Below are 6,000 nucleotides of genomic sequence, written 5' to 3' on the forward strand. Positions count from 1 at the left end.
TGCCTTTAGGATTGCAAGTGTCCTGGGACAGGAGAGGGTGTGAGTGGGAAACCCACTGCTGAAACTTGGCCCTGGTTTGTCCTCATGGATGAGGTGTTGGGACAGAGGCATTGCACCAACCCCCCTGTCCTCATCGCCTCAATCCCTGAGGACACACCAGGGCCGAGTTCAGTAGTGGGTGCCCACGGTGAGAAGGAGCCAGATGCAGCAGCACCAGCACCACCAGTAGCAGCACCAGCACTAGCACCCACACCAGCAGAAGCACCACCACCAGCACCAGCACGAAGGCGCCGAGACAGGACGAGTTTTTGGACTTGATCAGAGAAGAAATGCAACTACAGAGTGAGGCAGAGGCGAGGAGTGCACAGGAAAGAAGGGAGAGGATGGACAGGCTGTTTTCTCTTCTTGAGAGAATGATTGAAAAATATATTTTCTACATATTCTTGTTTAATTTTTTTCACTTTTATTTTTTAAAATAAAAATTATGTACATTTATTTTTATGCAACTTTAATTGTGTAAATAAAAGAGAATGAATTGTTCTGGACATTGTTTATTTTTGTAATGACAGTAATACTTTCTGCATGAAACAAATTCTATACCTTTTTATTTTTTCAAATAAAATTGGTAAATGAAAATCATTTGTTCTATAGGCTACATTAAAGTACTTTTCCCAACTATTTACAAAATACGTTAAACATATCAAAATCAACATAAACATTTAATTTTACAATACATAAAATAAGAAAAAAATGATGTAGACTCTATTGAGCTGAACTGCTGGACCGGGATGGGCTGCCCCTGGTAAGGCCTCCTGCTGGTGGGACATCATCTGGGATGGTCTCCAGAGTGTTTTTAAGTGCATATTTCCACTATCCACTAAGTTGTCTACCAACAGGTTTGCAGGGCTGATTCAATCGACGGCTTTCTGAAAAAAGTACTTTTAATAACTACTGCATTTATATTAGGCTACTACTGCATTACTGCATAGGTTATGTTGCATTTTACTTCTGTATATTTTCAATATAAAGTAATATCTGGTTGTTACATTATATACTTTTGTGTAGTGTAATGTAATCATATTGTGATGTGAGGGAAAAAAGTACTTCAGGTTACTTCACATTTGTAAGTGAATACTTAACGAAATATGCAGTTCCGAAAATTAAAGTAACAAAATGTAGGCTTATTGTCACAATATTAACAAATTGTTGCTAACTACAGCAGCGTCCCATTTCAAAGGGTGGATCTGACGCGCTCGGACCCGTCTAGCCTACGAAGGGTTGTTCTTGTCGCCTGGCAACCGTGACAGCTGCAGATGACGAGCGCAAGAAATACTGGACTTTTTATATTAAAATGGGTTTTGTATTCAAACAGGGCTAAACCGAAAATACATGATCCGGCAGCGTCGGGGCTCACCATGTCCTCCAGTTAAATATAAAACATAAAAATGACAATAGCCGATTCTGGCTCCATAGCTGTTTACTCAGTTATCAAAATGAATGATCAGGATAGCAGCTGTCCTCTCGCACCGTTGCTTGGCGCCAGGAGCGGTGATCGGGAACACCTGGTTGCACAATTAGGAAATCCTAGGAAGGCTACATGGTGCGTCCTTCATAGGACGCATAGGCTGCATCCTTGAAGTCTGCGTCCTTCGAAGGATGCAGCCTTCAACATTGGGACACAGCTACTGCCCCATGAAGGATTCTCCACTGCAAGTCCCCTGTTCTTTTTGATAACGGTGGCTTGTACAAAACTTTCCATTCAGGTCTTGCCTCATCACCTACTTTTAAAACAGAACGCCAAAGGGTATCGACTCTCTTATCAAGTGTCTTTTTGTTGAGAATTAGCACACACATTTTATACAAATCTTTCACCACACATGAAAAAAAAAATCAAAAGATGAAAACTTTTTTGTTGAAAGAAACACCCTGAATACTCTTTAACATTTGGTTGAACTAACAAACACGGAAAAGGATCTTCACTGTCATGGGCTCTAATCCCTAAACAAAAGTCCTCTAACATAATTTTTTAACTTCTTTTAACTTTTAACACTCTCAGATCTGAGATCTAATTCCTAGTTTTACACTAACAGCTTTTACATTCTTAAAATTAGGCCCAGTTTAGCACGTAAACTGTTTTAAAGCAAAAACTCCTGAGTTTTGTAATATCTTGTTGAATCTTGGTAAAAAATTGGTCGCAGACAGATCCAGTCTAGCCTTAAAAATCAAGGGTTCACTCAGCAACCAAAAAAATGGAATACAAATTTTCAGTCCTTTGAATATGGAAAAAAAAACCCTCCAAAATAGACTTTAGACTTTACTTTATTGTCTTTATTGTCTCTTCTTGCGAAAATCCACAATCATCTCCTTGGTCTTGTTCGTGTTCAGAATGAGGTTGTTCTCCTTGCACCACAGCTCTAGTCCACCCACCTCCTGCCTGTATGCTAACTCGTTCCCTTTAGTGATGAGCCCAACCACCGCAGTGTCGTCTGCGAACTTCACTATGACGTTGCTATCGTAGTGAGCTCTGCAGTCATGCGTGAGCAGTGTGTAGAGCAACGGGCTGAGGACGCAGCCCTGGGGGAGCCAGTGTTGAGGATGATGTATGATGATGTAATGTTATTAACTCTTACAGACTGGGGTCTGTTGGTCAAGAAGTCCAGAACCCAGTTGCAGAGTGATGGAGCTAGACCTAGTGCTGCCAGTTTATTCACCAGTGTCTGTGGGATGATTGTGTTAAATGCAGAACTAAAGTCCGAGAAGAGCAGCCTCACATAGGAATCCTTGTTCTCCAGTTGTGTGAGGGACTCGTGGACCACAGCAGCGATGGCGTCAGCCGTCGAGCGGTTTCCCCTGTAGGCATACTGGTGATGGTCAGCTGTTATGTCGATGGACTTTTTTTATGTGTGACACATGAATTGAATTTAAAAAATATATATATTGAATGAAATAGAAAAGCTCCTGCAGCAGGTGCATTAGCACAACAGGTAGCCTCAAGCTACATGACACAATTTAATTGATTAATATTGCACTTTTACTAAAAGCTCACTTTAAAACACCATCGAGTATTTGTATCATATTCCGGTCACGGTTTAAAATGGTTTCAAGTCAAAAAAAGATTTTGAAATATGTTATATTTAGCATTTTATATGAAGCTATGGGCTATGCTTACCTATAACTTTATTCTTTATTCATATAAACTCATAGCCTGGCTCCGCCCTCCTGCGTACTTCCGCTCAATTTTATTTCCCCTCAGTACTACGTCTGGGATTGTGGTGTATTCTTTGGTTTTCTTCGATCATTTTTTGGCGGAACAATCAGCGAACAGAGGTAGTGGCTGAGAACGATGACATTGATGTTATGCGTTAGTTTGAGTTGTAGTTCAGTAATGGCAGCGGAGAAAGATGCGAGTGAAGCCATTCGGTCCGTTGTGGCAACGCTGCCGAATATCCAGAAGTTAAAGGTTCACCCTAAAATGAAAATTATGTCATCATTTACTCCCCCTCAAGTTGTTTCAAACCTGTAAGAATTTCTTTTTTCTGCTGAACACAAAAGAAGATATTTTGAAAAATGTCTGTAACCAAACAGTTGATGGACCCCATTGACTTCCATAATATTTTTTTCCCTACAACACTGCCGAATATCCAGAAGTTAAAGCCGGAGCAAGAACAATCTTTGCTGAGTTTTGTTGGTGGCCATGATGTTGTGGCCCTCCTCCCCACGGGGTTCGTCACGACCATACGTTAGCGATTGGTTGTGGCAGATCCAGAGTGACTCTGGGCTGATCCAATAGTTTTAAACTTCAACAGAGTACCCGCCTACAAGGAAGTTAACGCTTGTCAATGGAGAGAGGCCAGACTCTCTGTACAAATGAAATGTACGAGAGTCGGGTAGAACCAGGCTAATAAAAACACCCCAAATCGCACGAAAATCACACACAAAACACATACTTTAATCGTGCATTTATTAGCTTCTTGTTTCAGGTGAAGAGATGTCACTTTCGCTTTGTTATAACGGATGTTTTTTTGTTTTTTTTTGCTGCTTACATAAACTTTATTTTTTAGTACACAATAGTGATCCAAAACCTCTCCAGCTCATGAGCGCCACCTACTGGTCAGAGCAGAATCAACAGAAGTTTTTATTTTTATTTTATTGATTTTAAGAATTACAATTACAGTCAGGTGGGTACAACGAGTAAAGCAGATAAACAAACATAAAAGACATACATAAACAGCGACAAATTTAAAAGTTAAACAAACATTTGAAAATGTTTACAGATTGAGACACACTTTGTAGCTTTCTTATTTTTCAAATCCAATATTGTGTTTAGGTATTGTAAAATTTCTGCTCTAAAAATAAAAAATAAAGGCTTGTTTCCTCCAAATTTACACTTATGAATACTAAATTTCACTAACAGAAGAAGCAGATTAAGTAATATTCCTTATGAAAGGATTTGTCATAAGAGAGAAAAAAAAATAATAATACATTTTTAAAGCACAGTTGAAAGCTGGGCATGATATGAGCCTTAATAAAGGAACAGAAATCTGACCAAAAACAAACTGTATGAGGACAACTCCAAAATAAATGATCAAATGTTTCATCATGTAGATCACAAAATGTACAAAATGTATCGATATCACAATTAAATCTGTTCACAAGATAATAATTACATGGGTAATATTTATAAATGAGTTTAAGTGAAATTTCTTTGATTTTTTTTTGTGATTAAATATCTGTGAGGAAGTTTCCAATTTTATTCCATAACAGATTATCAGCACAACATGTTATAATAGCAGGTCTGGAGACAATATCCCTTTGGAACAAAGCCCGTACACAACGATTATTATTTTTAATACAGGAAAGAGAGAAACAGATACGGCCTACTTCAGTATCAGCAGGATCCAACGAGTATGGAGAGAGCAGAGGACAGGTGTTTTTAAGAAGCATGTTTAGACCAGAGGGAACAGCATCCATAACCACAGCGAAGTCCTTAGGAGTAACTGGAATATTATATTTAGACAGGAATTCAGAGTAGGTCAACATAAGACCTTCATTGTTATACAGTTGCCTAACAAAAACTATATCATTACAAAACCAATTCATAATAAATAAAGATTTAGATTTATACAGAATGTGCTTATTATTCCAGATCAAACATCTGTTTGGAGAGAAATTGTGTTTATAGATTAAATTCCAGGAAAGAAGCATTTGTTTATGAAAGTTAGACAGTTTTAAAGGAAGCTTGGTAATACTGTAGAAATTGGAGACCACCAACTTGTGAAAAGATGAAGTGAGGTGGAATATTCCAGATAGATGGTGTTTTTTTTAAGGAATTGCTTAATCCAGTTAACTTTGAAGGTGTGATTAAGGGTGGTAAATTCTAAGAAGTTCAGCCCTCCATTTTCAGTTGAGTTCATAACCACATATTTTTTTATGTAATGGGTTTTATTTTTCCAGAAGTTAAACAGCATTTTATCAATACTTTTACAAGTATTATCATTAACTGCTAATGAGAGCGCTGCATATGTAAGTCTCGAGCTGCCCTCTGCCTTTGTGATCAGTACTCTCCCCCTCAAGGATTGGTCTCTCATTAACCACTGATTTATTTTATTTCATTTTTTTTTGTCAATGACTGGTGAAAAATTAAGTTTACATCATTCATCTTCATTCTTTACAATCTTAATACCTAAATATGTGATTTCATCTCTAATGGTAATATTACAAATTGACAGAAGATTATTGTTTTTAAGAGACATTAATTCACACTTGTTAAAATTCAGGAGTTTACCATACTCAATAGACTGTAAGAAAATATTTAAGAGGAGCAAGGAAAGGATTTAAGAAAAGGAGCAAGTTCTTCTGAAAAGGTTTTATAGAATTCAGAGTTTAAACCATCTACACCAGGGGATTTATTAAATTTAAGCTCTGTAATAGCTTGAAGGACTTCTTTTATACATATAGAACTATCACAATGTTCTTTTTGATCTTCATTTATAGTTTTCG

This window comes from Scardinius erythrophthalmus, assembly GCF_964197995.2.
Source record: "Scardinius erythrophthalmus genome assembly, chromosome: 3".
NCBI classification, from domain to species: domain Eukaryota; kingdom Metazoa; phylum Chordata; class Actinopteri; order Cypriniformes; family Leuciscidae; genus Scardinius; species Scardinius erythrophthalmus.